The sequence below is a fragment of the Pseudophryne corroboree genome, chromosome 7 (assembly GCF_028390025.1).
Source record: "Pseudophryne corroboree isolate aPseCor3 chromosome 7, aPseCor3.hap2, whole genome shotgun sequence".
Classification (NCBI taxonomy): Eukaryota; Metazoa; Chordata; class Amphibia; order Anura; family Myobatrachidae; genus Pseudophryne; species Pseudophryne corroboree.
In genome coordinates this window covers 116,942,301-116,959,189 of record NC_086450.1, presented here as the reverse complement: position 1 = coordinate 116,959,189, position 16,889 = coordinate 116,942,301, and the positions used below count along the sequence as shown (strand labels likewise).

The 16,889-nt window shown below is 48.0% G+C and overlaps 1 protein-coding gene across 2 annotated transcripts in view; it reads right to left on the bottom strand.

Annotated features, from left to right (window-relative positions):
• Window positions 1–16,889, bottom strand: part of STK39 (serine/threonine kinase 39) — a 604,781-nt gene that overhangs the window by 450,290 nt on the left and 137,602 nt on the right. The gene's annotated exons all lie outside the window — the stretch shown is intronic.

Here is a 16,889-nt window from a genome sequence, read left to right as displayed (position 1 = left end):
GGTTTGTCAATAATCATTTGTCAAACACAAAGCCTTTTATTAAAAGCCATTTAGCATAATGCAATAGGATCTGAAGCATAGCAACCAATGAAACAGATGCACTTTGAGCTGTGTTTGAAAAGTTTTTCAATCAGCACAGTTGCTTAATGGTTAGCATTACTGCCTTACAGTACAGAGGTTGTAAGTTCAATTCCTGACCAAGACCCTATCTGTGTGGGGGTTGTATCTTCACGTTTGTATGGGTTTTCTCTGGGTGCTAAGGTTAATTGACTTCTGACAAAAAATATCCCTTGTGTGATAGTTAATGTAGATTGTAAGCTGCATGGCAGCAGGGACTGATGTGAATGAGTACATATTCTCTATAAGGTGCTGCTTTATATATGTGCACTATATCAAAGTTTATAAATAAATCATAGTTCCTCTTATTTTTTTAATGCCAACACAGGGGATGTAGTTATGTAAGCGACTGTCAGGAGACCGCCGGTCACAATACTGATCCAGACATCCCGCCGGCTCTCAATCCCGACAGTCAGCATGCCGACTAACAGAGACTATTCCCAGTCGTGGTTGTCCACGACACCCATAGAGTGGGAAAAGAACCCATGGCGAGCACAGCGAGCCAGTAAGGGGCTTTGCTGGCATCGCCCCCCATTCTGCGACCGGGATCTTGGCGTCGGGATGCTGATCGTCGGGATCCCGGCCTCCGATAATCCATAGCCAACCCCAACACAGGGCTTATTTAATATGCATTTAGGGATAGCCATCGATCATAGATGGTTAACAACCATCGATGGTTTGTCACTGATGGTTGATGGTTTTGCCATTGGTAGAGGCAGAGGGAGGTTTTATTTTCTCTTGGCGCAGGGGGAACAAAGCTTAGCTCCACCCTTCCCTTATTGGCCCCACAAACTGCTAAGCCCTGCCCCTTCCTTGATTGGCATGCTGTTACCCTCGGCAGCAAAGTCCATCAGCGATGCAAACCACTGATCCTTTGTTTAGGTCTGCCCATGTAACACAGGGAGAACAGACTGAAATTCATTTATGGAGCTCAAAAGAATCAATGCGAATTGCCAAAACAGGTTTGGTTCCTCCATTTATTTAAGCAAACAAAACTAGATTTCTGCCAAAGTGCATCGGTTTTATGCAGTAGGGTTCTGCTGTTCATGGAGAAGCAGAAGTCTGTATAGGAGAAGTACTGTACACAATATGCATATTATTACTGCACCTATTTCTGAGGAACAGTGCAAAAAGAAAATTCAATTTGTGCGGGGAGATTACTGAATCTGGATAACAAGGTGAAAATAGTACATTGGCGGTCATTCCGACCTGATCGCATGCTAGCTATTTTTGCAGCGCTGCCATCAGGTCAAAACACGGCAAAACTGCGCATGCGTGCACCTCAATGCGCAGGCGCGTAGTACGGGTACAAAGCGGATCGTTGCTGGGCGATAGATTTAACGAAGAATCCATTTGCACAGCCGATCGCAAGAAGATTGACAGGAAGAAGGCATTAATGGGTGTCAACTGACCATTTTCAGGGAGTGACTGGAAAAACGCATGCGTGTCCAAGCGTTTGCAGGGCGGGTGTCTGACGTCAAGTCCGGACAATAACAGGCTGAAGTGATCGCAGCGGCTGAGTAAGTTCTGAGCTACTCAGAAACTGCACAAAACTTTTTTGTACCGCTCGGCTGCACAAGCATTCGCACACTTGCAAAGCAAAAATACACTCCCCCATAGGCGGCGAATCTCTGATCACAGCGCTGCAATAAATAGCTAGCGTGCGATCAGCTCGGAATGACCCCCATTATTAGGTCCTTTCCCGGCAAAAAGACATACATTGTACACCAAGTCAGAGCTGTTGATCTGTGGGACTACTTATATACTTTTAAGGAGACACATTTTGGGCCTGATTCTGAGTGGGACACAGAGGTGATGTTGGACACCGTGGAGCAATGTTTTATTCTGCGTATGGGTCTAAGTCGCACAGCACATGGATCCACTGTCCACGCGCATAGAGGTTCAGTTACAATTGAGGCGCATGGGAGAAGTACAGTCCTAGAAATGTTCTGGCAATGACTAGGAGGCGACTTAGCAGATGCACAGAGGTGATCCATCTTATGGGTGTTTCATTGATAGTGGTTGCATACAGAGACACAGAATCAGTCATATGGCGGGGGCATATTCAGACATAGGACTGGTGCAAATTTTGATGGTGTGTCTGAAGTGTGTCTAAAGATGCATAAGCAGTATTCAGTGTCTGAAGATGCTCAAAGTGGGTATCTCAGTCCTTGCAGATTTGGACGTTACCAATATACACCAGGTAAGGGCTTTGTAGCTGCAAAAGTCGCAAACATGGACGTGACTGTGTCCAACTCAGAATCAGGCCCTGTGTGCCTTCCAATTGCACCTTGGTGACAAAGCTCAAGTACTGTATGGGTGATGAAAAGTCAGACGTAATTCAGTCACTTGTCCAATTGGGACTGAAGAAACTTTTAGCTGGATGCACACTGTAAGATTATCTGTCTAATCTGTCTGGTGGGAACAAAAATCTGGTAATGTATGGAAGCAAATGACTAACAACCATTTGCTCCCATATGCTGGAAAAATGATTGTTCGGATAAATTTGTTACATTTATTAAATCAAACATTTAACTAATTTGTCTGAATGACCATTGTCTGTTTTACAGTGTTTAGAAGCAAATGGTCGATTGTCATTTGCTCCCATACATTACCAGATTTTTGTTCCCAACAGACAGATTAGACAGATAAATCTTTTGGTGTGTACCCAATTTAACTGGGTGGTAATGGAGGTGTGTACCCACCTTAACTGGGTGGTAATGGAGGTGTGTACCCACCTTAACTGGGTGGTAATGGAGGTGTGTACCCAATTTAACTGGGTGGTAATGGAGGTGTGTACCCACCTTAACTGGGTGGTAATGGAGGTGTGTACCCACCTTAACTGGGTGGTAATGGAGGTGTGTACCCAATTTAACTGGGTGGTAATGGAGGTGTGTACCCACCTTAACTGGGTGGTAATGGAGGTGTGTACCCACCTTAACTGGGTGGTAATGGAGGCGTGTACCCAGCTTAACTGGGTGGTAATGGAGATGTGTACCCAGCTTAACTGGGTGGTAATGGAGGTGTGTACCCAGTTTAACTGGGTGGTAATGGAGGTGTGTACCCAGCTTAACTGGGTGGTAATGGAGGTGTGAACCCAGCTTAACTGGGTGGTAATGGAGGTGTGTACCCAGCTTAACTGGGTGGTAATGGAGGTGTGAACCCACCTTAACTGGGTGGTAATGGAGGCGTGTACCCAGCTTAACTGGGTGGTAATAGAGGTGTGTACCCACCTTAACTGGGTGGTAATGGAGGCGTGTACCCAGCTTAACTGGGTGGTAATAGAGGTGTGTACCCAGCTTAACTGGGTGGTAATGGAGGTGTGTACCCAGCTTAACTGGGTGGTAATGGAGGTGTGTACCCAGCTTAACTGGGTGGTAATGGAGGTGTGTACCCAGCTTAACTGGGTGGTAATGGAGGTGTGTACCCAGCTTAACTGGGTGGTAATGGGATACTGCACATAAGCAAAAGTCAGTAAGGACCTGTTGGAGGAATTCAGAGCTATGCGGTGTAGGTACGGATAAAATGTCTGTCTTCAGGCAGCTATTTTGCACCTGGTATAGGACAGGTCCAAGTGTGTACTGATGATGATAGGCATCATAGATTGTAAGCTTGCGAGCAGGGCCCTCCTACCTCTATGACTGTTTGTTTTTACCCGGTTTTGTCTTCTAACTGTGTCCAGTTGTAAAGCGCAATGGAATTTGCTGCGCTATATAAGAAACTGTTAATAAATAATAATAAATCAAAGCAAGGGTATGGATAGGGGCAGCTGACTACTGAGATGCCTATAAATTTGCATAGCACTGTAGCAAATACCCATATTTAGTTCCGTGCATGCAGCGAGGAGCAATTAATGCCGACTTGCATACAATTCTCTAGCCCTACTGTCTATTCACTTTAGCTTATTGAGTCATCACATGACAGAGGAAAGCATCTGTATAAGTGCTAGAATTCGGTATGAAATCCTGACTGTCGGGATCCTGGGAAATAAGAATCCCGACCTCGAGTGCAGCGTGTCCCCTTGCAGGTGCCATGCTTCGGGACCGGTGGTGACCATCAGTCGCCACACTAGTCTATTCCCCATCGGGTGGTGGCGTGGACCAGCACCCAAATGGGGATTCCGGGTGGCGGTCGGGATTCCGACCGCCGGCATTTCAATGGGTGGAGGTATTTCGGTGTCGGTATTTTGAATGCCGGAATCCCAACAGTCGGGAAATTAACTGCGTCCCATGTGCTGGGTGCACCATCAATGCACATGCAGTGTGCTTCACAAATAAGGCCCATTACCTTTTCTTTCTGGCCTTATTACATAGAGACAGAGAAATTGACGGCAGACAAGAACCCCTTGGCCCACCTAGTCTGCCCATTCAGAGTCCTTTATATATACTGTAGATTTATTTAGAAGTTTAGGGAGAGTTGTTTCACTTGGGTAAAATGCAACTTTGCTCTCTCAGATATCAAAGACTCTTGCACCAAGGATACTGATTGTGCTAATCCGCACTGATATCGATGATGGCTACTGTTGCAAGTGAATGGATAGGGGCAGTGTAGTATATACAGACGGATATTGGAGGTCATTCCGAGTTGTTCGCTCGCTAGCAGATTTTAGCATTATTGCACACGCTAGGCCGCCGCCCTCTGGGAGTGTATCTTAGCTTAGCAGAAGTGCGAACGAAAGATTAGCAGAATTGCGATTAGAAAATTCTTAGCAGTTTCTGAGTAGCTCGAGACTTACTCCTACACTGCGATCAGCTCAGCCCATTTCATTCCTGGTTTGACATCACAAACACGCCCTACGTTCGGCCAGCCACTCCCCCGTTTCTCCAGACACTCCAGCGTTTTTCCCTGACACGCCTGCGTTTTTTAGCAAACGCCGGGAAAACGCTGAGTTGCTGCCCAGACACACCCCTTTCCTGTCAATCATTTACGGAACACCAGTGCAACTGAAAAGCGCCGCAGACGCTACAGCAAAACAGCTAAGTTTATAGTAAAATAACTAAGCGCATGCGCTCTGCGTACCATGCGCATGCGCAGTTAGCGACTAATTGCAGTATAACGAAAATCGCCAATGAATGAACAACTCGGAATGACCCCCATTAGACTTTGTTTTTGAGCACGCAATGTGGCCGCACTGCAATTATGAATCAGGCCCAATGTAAATGATGTTGCTTAGTTCATATTATATGTTTCTACCATGCAGACTAATGTAGTATGGATGAAGCACATCACTTGTCCATGTGCTAAAGAGGAGTAGCCAGAACTTTGTTGGCCCCATAGCAACGACACCCATAGAGGGAGAATATAACCTGTGGCGAGTGCAGCGAGCCACCTTGCCCGCAAGGGGCTTTCTACCGCTTGCCCCGCTGCCGGCATACTAGTGGCCGGGATCCCTCTGTCGGTATACTGACGGCCAGGATCCCGGCCCCCGGTTTTTCATATTGAACCCAACTGGAGAAACATTTGTGAGATTGTTTGGCTAAAACATTTGTGACCTCCAAGCTTCTATGATATAATCACATTTAGCAGATGTTAAAAAGATTGAAAGGTATGTGAGAAGTGACCCTAACAGCTGTGCCTTCTACATTCACAATGTAGACAATGACAGAATATGGACATGACATAATTGTGCATGTCGTCAATGGAATGTCAGCAGCTGTTTTTCTTACAATTTTATGGTTAGGTTTAGGTTGCAGTTAGGGTTAGGATTAGACTGTGGTTAGGGTTAGGATTAGGATTAGGCATACTTACAGCACATCGACGACACAATTTGACATGTCGGCACCCTGGTGAATATGGCAACAGTACAACCATGAGTATGTCGACATTACAGACATGTCGACATTATGACATGAGAATGGTGGTTTCAATTCATACCGTCTATAGTTAACGTCTAAACTGGGGACGCCAGAGGGACTCACTAGTCTTCCAAATTATAATTTCTCGCTTCAGAAAGGTCCCTAAACACCGTACCCTGCACCAAGTATTTACCTTGTTAAAGTAATGTAAGCAGAGGTTGCACCAGGATTGGTGACTGCCCGTGCCGCAAACATTGCAGAGTGAAAAGGGAGCATGGCCTCTCGGAAAACTCGCATTTACTACAATCCTGGGGTGTGACCTCATAAGGATGTGTGGCCTCACTGGAAGCCCCCGTTACATCACTCTGGAGGCATACCTAGCATTCCCAGAGGAGATGCTGGATTGCCCCATGAGACTATGGGGTATATGCAATTCCGGGCGAATTGCAGCAATTTTTCACCCGTTTTTAAATTCGACACAATTCGACCGTCGAATTCCGGCCGGCGGGTGCCGGAATTCGACATATTCAATAAAGAACGGATTCGACAGTCCCGCTGACGAAAAACGGACCAATTGACGGATTTTGAATCGACTTTTCAGATGGTACAAAAAACGGTAAAATACCCGAAAAAAAATTGCGTGGGGTCCCCCCTCCTAAGCATAACCAGCCTCGGGCTCTTTGAGCCGGTCCTGGTTGCCAAAATACGGGGAAAAAAATGACAGGGGATCCCCCGTATTTTAACAACCAGCACCGGGCTCTGCGCCTGGTCCTGGTGCAAAAAATACGGGGGACAAAAAGAGTAGGGGTCCCCCGTATTTTTTGGACCAGCACCGGGCTCCACTAGCTGGACAGATAATGCCACAGCCGGGGGACACTTTTATACTGCTCCCTGCGGCCGTGGCATTAAATACCCTTCAATCAAGGGGTCCCCCCCCCAGCCACCCAAGGGCCAGGGGTGAAGCCCGAGGCTGTCCCCCCCCATCCAAGGGCTGCGCATGGGGGGCTGATAGCCATGTGTAAAAATGAAAGAATATTGTTTTTTGCAGAAGAACTACAAGTCCCAGCAAGCCTCCCCTGCAAGCTGGTACTTGGAGAAACACAAGTACCAGTATGCGGGGGGGAACGGGCCCGCTGGTACCTGTAGTTCTTCTGCAAAAAAAATACCCAAATAAAAACAGGACACGCACACCGTGAAAATACAACTTTATTTCACACATGCCGACACATACATACTTACCTATGTTGACACGCCGACTGCCACGTCTCCAATGTCGACAAATCCGGGGTACCTGAAAATAAACTTAATACTCACCTAAATCCAGTGTCCTGTGATATTTGTAATCCACGTACTTGGCAAAACAAAAAAACGCATTTACCCGATCCACACGGACTGAAAGGGGTCCCATGTTTAGACATGGGACCCCTTTCCCCGAATGCAGAGACCTCCCGTGACTGCTGTCACAGAAGGTCCCTTCAGCCAATCAGGGAGCGCCACGTCGTGGCACTCTCCTGATTGGCTGTATGCGCGTCGGAGCTGTCAGACGCGCATCGCACAGCCCCCTCCATTATCTTCAATGGTGGGAACTTTGCGGTCAGCGGTGAGGTCACCCGCGGCACCGCTGACCGCAAAGTTCCCACCATTGAAACTAATGGAGGTGCTGTGCGATGCGCTGTCTGCCAGCTCAGACGCGCATAGGGAATCAGGAGAGTGCCAGGACGTGGCGCTCCCTGATTGCCTGAAGGGACCCTCTGTGACAGGAGTCACAGGGGCTGTCAGCATTCGGGGAAAGGGGTCCCATGTGTAAACATGGGACCCCTTTCAGTCCGTGTGGATCGGGTAAATGCGTTTTTTTTATTTTGCCAAGTACGTGGATTACAAATATCACTGGACACTGGATTTAGGTGAGTATAATTTTATTTTCAGGTACACCCCGTGGATTCTACTTGGACAAGTGGACCGAACGTCGTGTCAACATAGGTAAGTATGTGTGTGTCGACATGTATGTAATAAAGTTGTACTTTCAAGGTGTGCATGTCCTGTTTTTATTTGGGTATTTTTTTTGCAGTAGCGGGCCCGTTTCCCCCCGCATGCTGGTACTTGTGGTTCTCCAAGTACCAGATTGCGGGGGAGGCTTGCTGGGACTTGTAGTTCTTCTGCAAAAACCAATATTCTTTCATTTTACTCAAGGCTATCAGCCCTCCATCCGCAGCCCTTGGATGGGGGGGACAGCCTCGGGCTTCACCCCTGGCCCTTGGGTGGCTGGGAGGGGGGGACCCCTTGATTGAAGGGGTCCCCACTCCTCCAGGGTACCCCGGCCAGGGGTGACTAGTTGGGTATTTAATGCCACGGCCACAGGGAGCGGTATAAAAGTGTCCCCCGGCTGTGGCATTATCTGTCCAGCTAGTGGAGCCCGGTGCTGGTACAAAAAATACGGGGGACCCCTACTCTTTTTGTCTCCCGTATTTTTTGCACCAGGACCAGGCGCAGAGCCCGGTGCTGGTTGTTAAAATACGGGGGATTCCCTGTCATTTTTTCCCCCGTATTTTGGCAACCAGGACCGGCTGAAAGAGCCCGAGGCTGGTTATGCTTAGGAGGGGGGACCCCACGCAATTTTTTCTCGGGTTTTTAACCCATTCCATTAAAAAATATATATATATTTTTAAAAATATATAAATAATACTTGTGCCTCCTAAATAGACAAACCAACAAGTACCTGATCCCTTCTAATATAAATAGATATGCTGTTAGCAATAAAAAAAAACCACAAAAAAAATCATGTTTTTAAAAAATTTTATTACATTCCGCCAGCAAAGTGAGGCGGATTGAAAATGACGAATTTACTGTCAAAAAGCACTGTTGTCGAATTTACATTCTTCAATTGAATATACTTTTGTCGAAAAGCCGCATTTGTACCATTGCAGAAATGTCGAATTTGTCAAATGTCGAATTTCAAAAAGTCGAATTTGAAAAGTCCGTTTTTTTGACGAAAAGTACTGTATTGCATTGTCGAAAAAATTTTGGGGGCGAAAAAGTCCCGTCTTTCGACATTTTCAGGAGTTCGACCGCAATTGCATATACCCCTATAAGAGAAATGTACTAAGCAGTGAAAAGAGTGGAGAAGTGAGCCAGTGGAGAATTTGCCCATGGCAACCAATCAGCATTGAAGTAACATTTTTAATTTGTATACTATAAAATTATACAGAGCAGCTGATTGGTTGCCACGGGCAACTTCTCCACTGGCTCACTTCTCCACTCTTTTCATTGCTTAGTACATCTCCCCCTATGGCTACACTGCCTTCCCCTCTCCAGTGACAGTGGCCGAGCATTGCACGAGAATGTCAGTACAGCACCAGCTCCTTGTCACTGCGGAGGAGCCTGTATTTTGGTGTCATCCCCTGGTAGGGTGACACCTGGGTACATTTCAAACCTCCCTTTTGATGCCTTTAATTTAAGACAGACTAAAAGTCACTGTGGAAATTGATTGTGTTGGCCAATGCCACTAAATATAACATATAATCACCAATGATTAGAAATTACTTTTCATTCTGAATATATTTGTGGACTGTTGGAATTCAAAGTACAGATCTACAGTAACTAGCTTATTACACTGGAAGCCATATCGAGTCTTCAAATATTTATATGTGGAGTACATTCACTATATGTTTATACTTGATTAGTTGTTTCTGTATATTTTGATTATTAAATCTGATATTGCTGTTAGCTTTGGAGAAGAAGTTCTTTACTTTTATGATGTTTAGAACAAATCCTGTTTACTGTTTGAACCTTGCTGACACATTTAAACAGATCTTTATAACACCAAAGATCAACTGAGAGTTCCTCTGCACCAAGGTTTTTTTTCTATTTCTATGTTCATTGATAGATACCTTATAGCCTAAACTTGCCTACAGTACACAAGGTGATCTTCATAACTCCACAAATTTTGTCTTCAATGATTGTTGCAGTGACGTGTGGTGAGGTGAGGCAGAGCCTTCCCGGTCATACTAACGTTTGCACCAGAGCTTTACTGTATTAAGTATATGTAAAATACAAAGAATATGTTTGAAATATCTTATTTGTATTATTCTAATAATTTTTATAGCCAAATCTCTGCAGTAAAAAGTCTATGGCAGGTGAGGCAGTGCCTCACCTTGCAATCTTTTCCGCACCTCTCAGATCAAAACTCACCAAATTTCCAGGGGTTTATACTGCTGCACCTGTGTATAATGCCCAGATGTACCCTTTGGCAAATATATAGCGTTTAAATCTGTCTCTGGTGCTAGCTAGTGCCTCCTGAGCCATTAGCTCACCGCACGTCCCTGGTTGTTGTGTATTCTCCTTTGCAACATTTTCACAATGAGGCATGTGAGACAACTGGTGTACCTTTCTCTTAGAGGTTTTCTCCATGGTAAAAGTATATTTTTGTGGGGATGTACAGTAGAGTATGTCGGAAACCTCTATAGAATACAGAGTACTTATTTCCATGCCTCTTGGTCCCTACTTACATGGTATACAGTATGTGTTATCAACCAATTCTTCTACTATACATCCCAACTGTCTAGCTACAGTATAAGTGGAATAACCATGAGTCTAGGAGACTGTCTCACTGTACAGTCAGGACCTACTGCATGTCCCAATTTCTAGAATATAGGAATGTTTGGCCCTCTATCTGCATGGCAGGGCAGGACAGCAGTGAATATAAGCTCTCTTGTCACGTATGGCAATGTAGAAGTATTTTTATTTGTTAGGGGAGAGGGTTTGGGGATGTAGTGCTTCAGAAGCACTAAACAGAGATCCCTTTTTCGGGTTATGTCCAAATTCAAAAGTGGGAAAGTTGGGAGTTATGTTTTTATACATAATGCTGACATAAATTGGGATATGACCTACAGTAAATAGTAATTACTGTATTTATCTCACATGCTAATTGCCCTCTAAAGGTCCATACACACTTAAAGATAAAATGAGCGACGTCGCTCATTTTCCCCCTCCTTGAGCGACGTCGCTCATTTTATCGTTAAGTGTGTATGCCGCCAGCGACGACCGATGCGCGGCCCCGTGGGTCGGCAACGATCGTCGCTGTCGGTAGGGCATGCATGAAGGATGTGGACTGTCGTCCACGACCTTCATGCAGGGCTGGCGGGGGCGTGACGTCACTGAGCGATATGAGCGGTCATATTGCTCAGTGCGTACAGGCGGCCGCCGACCGGCCGGCCCGGGAGGGGGAAACGTTAGACGATGTCGCTCACAGAGCGACATCGTCTAATGTGTATGGGCCTTAATACCCTTCTCTATTCTTTTGGTGATAAGGGAGTAAATAGCAAATAACAAAATTGAAAATAAAAAAATAAAAATATTATTCTTTCCTACAGAACAATGTGGCTTTAGAGATGTAATCATAGTCTGTATGATAAATACATACCTAAGTACACTGCAGTACTGTATATATACAATATACAATGTTTCAATGAAATACTAATGTATACTTTATGTCTAAACAAACAAAAAATAAGTTATTATTAAAGCAAGACTGTATCTGCAGTGCCCTTTACAAGCAAGCTGAGGTTTCCCTGCGTTTCGCTCTGCATGTACTTAACACATAAGTGCAAGAAATAACTATAAAATGTCTTATATTCAGTACGGATTGCAAATTCTACCAAAAAGTAGAATTTGCAATCCGTTCTTTCGCATACTGGGGGTTGCCCATCGCTGTGCAAGGCCGCCCAGTATGCTAAATGGTGACCAATCAGGCAGAGGCATTCGCACCCGCTGCAACCCCAATGCATTGGCGGTTGCGCATTCGCAGGATGGTACCTGCACATGCACACTGCCGCTGAGGACAGGGTTTTTCGGTCGATGCGACCTGAATAACCCCGAGTCCCCTTAGCAAATCTATTAGAACATAACTATCACAGTTTAAAGTAGTTTCATAATAACATCTATTTTTTTTTTTTTATAAATATGAGAATTTATTTACCATTAGATTAAAAGAACAAAATGTTCCTGCTGAATTAAAAATAAGAAAATCTTACCCTTTACAAGAAAAAGGTTACCATGATCGGAATACAAGATTTTTTTGTATATACATAAATGAAGGTTAGACAGCTTTTATTAGAACAAAAGTTTATTTAACAATTGTGTCTGTTTTTTATTTATAATATAATGGATTAAAGCCTAAATTAAAATAAGCTTTAAGAAGAGATAAAGTGGAGATGGATAAAGAGTGACGCAGCCTGCGCCTTGTTCCCGGGGACATCTCCAGTGCGCATGCGCAAACCACTCAGAAATCTCTGCAGCACTGCAAGGCAGCCACCACGGGACTCCGGAGGGGTAATTATACTATATGGGTGCCCGTGTACACCGCACACACTGCACCCATTAAAGAAATGCCTATGCAAGTGGGTGTGGTATGTAAGGTCGACAGTAAGTAGGTCAACAATGTCTTGGTCGACCACTGTTTGTCGACAGTAAGTAGGTCGACAGGGGTTCTAGGTTGACAGGGTATTTAGGTCAACATGTTCTAGGTCGACAGGTGAAAAGGTCGACATGAGTTTTTTATGTGTTTTTGGTGTCGTTTTCTCCGTACAGTGACTGGGAACCCCAATTAGTGCACCGTGTCCCCTCGCATGGCTCGCTTCACTCGCTATGCTTCGGACAAGGTGCCTCGCTCCACTACCGCTGCGCTCGGCACAGGTTACCGTTCCCAATTGTAGCCCACGTGGATCGTAAAGTATGAAAAAGTTTTAAAAAAAAGAAAAAAAATGTGGAAAACTCATGTCGAGCTTTTGATCCGTCGACCTAAAGACCCTGTCGACCTAGAAACCCTGTTGACCTACTTACTGTCAACCAATAGTGGTCAACCAAAACATTGTCGACCTACTTACTGTCGACCTCAAGAACGGATCCCTATGCAAGTAGGGGAATCTGAAGCTCAATGCCCCATCATTTAGAGAGATCCAGTCCAGGCTATCTAGCAGGGGCCAGGTTTTACTCTAAGTAACACAGTGAAACTTTAATGGAAGTACCCCACTTTTGTCCGACTGGTTTAGTGGGTTCCTGCCAAGGCTGTCCAGTGCTGGCACTGGCTGCAGAATAAATTATTTGCATTTTACAGCACTTTCAGTAGTCCATTAATTTCTGCATGTTGAACACATGCCGGATGCCCTATGGAAAAGGTATCCGGAAGATAGGTTGACATGCATACGGTAGACATGGTCAAGAGGTCGACATGACAACGGTCGACACATGAAAAGGTCGGCATGAGTTTTTGTTTTTGTTTTTTCATTTCAGAACTACAATTGGGAAAAGTAACCTGTGCTGAGTGAAGCACCTTGCCCCAAGCATGGCAAGTGAATGCGAGGGGACTAATAGGGGTTCCATGTGATGGAAGAAACATTTTGACACAAACAAAAACCATTAAAAAGTTACGTCGACCTCCTAATCTGTCGAACATTTCCACATCGACCTGTCAATCCGGTCGAGGTTTTGACCATGCCAACCTTGTGCAGGTCGACCATTTTGGTGTCGACCTTCTGACTGTCCACCCATTGATCCATAACCATTAAAATGAAGTGACTATTGAACTGAATGTGAACAGAGCTGTTTGCAAGTACAGCATATAAGCCACAGGAATACTGCATGTGAGTCATATAACAATGTAGAGATGTGCCCTGTGGGCACATCAGTGGTGCTGTCCCTGGCTGGGGACAGCGCTGGGGCAGCTTGTCTGTCCCCAGCGCTGGGTGCGTGGCGGCGGCAGGTGTCCGGTGCAGGGATTACCCTTTTCCCTGCACCGGACCGGAGGCTGCGGAGAGGTTTAAATGTTGGTGCCCTCCGGGAGCCAATCGCGGCTCCCGGAGCGGCGGCCAATCAGAGAGGGGCACGGCAAGCCAATCGGCGCTCGCCGCGTCATAGGCCCCGCCCCCGGCATCTGACCTCAGACGCCGGGCGGGAGCCGAAGAGGTGCAGAAGCGCGCCGAAGAGCGGGAGAGAAGCGGCCGGGACCCGGAGTGAGAAGACCGCGCGGGTGAGCGGAGGAGACGCCGCGAGGAGAAGAAGAAGATGGCCGTGGAAAGAGGAGCTCCGGTGGCCGCTGAAGAGGCCGGAAGACGTCGGGCTCCTGCAAGAAGATGTCCAGCGGCGGCTGGACGCGGAGGAGCGGAGGCGACGCCGCTGGCCAGGACGGGTCAGCGGCAGAAGAGAGCACTGGAGAACCCTGGAGCAGGTGAGGCCTCAGTGAGGCAACTTTCACCCCCTCCCTTTTCCTCCCTCGACCACCAGGGACGGGCATTAGGCCCGGGGGCACAATTCAGGCACTAGGCCTGTGGCGCAGGTAGGAGGTTTGAGTCACCATTGGATTTGGTGGTTTGGGCATTAGACCCAAGCCACCCCAACAGCACAGTAGGCGGGCATTAGGCCCGAGGGGCATATCAGGCAATAGGCCTGTGGGGCATTAGAGGGCATTAGGCCCTAGTGTATTCTGGCCAATTAGGTAAGCATAAGGTGACGCTGGGTACTAGGCCCAGGTCACCCCACGAGTGACAAGTTAGGCGGGCGCTAGGCCCGTGGGTGAAGTCAGGCCTCCGGCCTGTGCGCAGTCAGGGGGCGCTAGGCCCAGTGGATAAGTGCCCCCGAGGTGAATAAAGGTGGCACTGGGCACTAGGCCCAGGCCACCCTGAGGTGTTCAGGTAGGCAGGTCTGCTTGACCTGAGCCCTATAGAAGGAAGTGTACAGGAGGTGGGCAGGCTGTGTGGCATCCACCCCCTTCCAGCGGCAGGTAGGGATTTAAAGGGACAGCACCATGTGATCTTGTATTCCGATATTGTGATGTATGTTGTTACCGTGCAGGGCAAAGTGTCTGTTTGTTTTAAGTTTGTGCATAGTTGTGTTGCACCACTCACACGAGCTAGTTTGAGGGCTCTGTTTATGTAGCTAGTGTAGCGGACGCACACTAGGGTAGTTCTAGGCCCTGCACGGCTGTTTCTCTCTTTGCCTCCTTACAGGGACCTGTAAGTGGAGAAGATCGGAGTACAAGACGTAGGACGGTGAGTAACATCTGTCTGTGTGTTCCTTCTGTGTGTCCCTATCTGTCTCCCTTCCTTCAGGGCGAACGGTGAGCCTTGCACGCCGGTGCAAGGTAGAATTTCCACCTGGTGCGAGAGTGCCAATAGGTGAAATTCGGGCTCTGAGGCGGACGCCTGGGATGACCCTCACCTAGCCCGAAAGCACTATTTTTCTCGGGGTCGGAGGGCGTTTCGGTCCACAGTTAGGAGGACGGCACTCAGAAATCTCCTTCCTCCTAGGTCGTCGTGTCCGGGTCCGACGGAAGATTTGCCAGGTCCGTTGAAGGTTCCGGTACCTGAAGGTGAGAGAGAGCGGCGCCTGGTGAGTACCGAAAATACACCTGCACGGCAGCAGGCACCACCACACGCAGCCGCACCTCTTACATTTTGGCGTAGTCGGCAGGATAAAGGATACCGGATCACGGACACGATGTGGAACGCCACCAAGAAGACCTCCCTGCGGACGGCTCCGGAACAGACTCACCCCCAGACGTGTGCGGACCAGAGCGACTGGGTGACGGTGTCTGGGGCAGACCTCCTGAAGATGGTGCAGCGGTCGGTCCAGCGTGGAAAGGAAGAGCGCCGGGAGAAGGGGCGCAAGAAGGCCGCTGTGACGCCCTGCAAGAAATGTCGGCAAACGGGGCACTTTGCCGACGAGTGTACTTGGCGGGAGACGTCCCCAAAGAAGGTGGTCCAGGAAGCGGACCGAAGACGTCGGAAGAGCCAAGCGAAGAAGGAGTCCTGGTGTTTGCTCTGCGGAAACTACGGGCATGAGCATAACAGTTGTCCCTGGGACGAAGAGTTGAGCCAAGACGAGGTTGATTCCTGGTGTGAAAGCTGTGGAGATCCCCAACATCGGCTCCTGGATTGTCCATGGACGGAAGACAGGACAGACTACGAGGCCACTGTGAAGCAGCTGACGGAGTCTCGTCAGCAACTTTGGGACCGGGTGGCTGCAGAGCCCGTGTGTGCGCTCTGCGAGGCGAGAGGACATGCGCTTCCCGATTGTCCGTGGAATGAAGACCGGATGATTGCGGATGGTCGTGCCCAGAGATTGGAGGAGGAAACCAGGGAAATGGAGCGGAAGACCCTGCTTGAAGTTAGTTCGCAGGTGCCCATTTCCTCTGAGCCGGAACCAACGGGTGAAGATTCCCCAGTGAAGGAGGTGGACCAGGAACCCGTCTTGGAGAAGGTGGCAGTGGCCCTCCATTGTTGGAAGTGTCGGCGACCAGGACATGGGGCCAGTGAGTGCCCCTGGGAAGATGCCGCGGACCTACTCTGTCCCAAGAAAGTGACCCCAGTAAGGCAGAATCCTTTCCCGCATAAGGCGGAGGTGGACGACTGGGAGGTGAAGAGACCACGCTGCGAAGAAAAGCGTGAAGGCCCAGTGACAGAGACGTCCGGAATCTCCCCGCGATGGAACCGTCCATGCCCAGGACGTGCGGAACAGGTGTGTCCTGGGCACCTAGAGATGCCAGCGGAAGAGGAGTACGCTGAGGAAGTAAAGATGCCAGCGGAAGCGAAGGAGTACGCTGAGGAAGTAATGATGCCAGCGGAAGCGAAGGAGTACGCTGAGGAAGCAGAGGTACCAGCGGAAGAGACTAAGTACGCTGAGGAGGAAAATAATACCCCAGTCCAGATATCGGAGGAGGACTCGGACTACGGTGAGCTGTCCGCCGACGAATCCCTCCAAGAACAGATGGAGGACGACTCTGGCATCGGAAGCGCCGACGAGAGTGACTGGCAGGATCGGGTGGAGTCGTGCTCCCAGTTGAATGCCCTCCGTGAAGAGGAGGAGATAGTCCTGGAGCAAAAATACCTGCCGGGAGTGCCGAAATGGACGGACGTACGGGGAGAGGATCGTGATGCCATGGGAGGACCCGTTCCAGAGGAAGACATGGGACCTTTGGAGATGCCC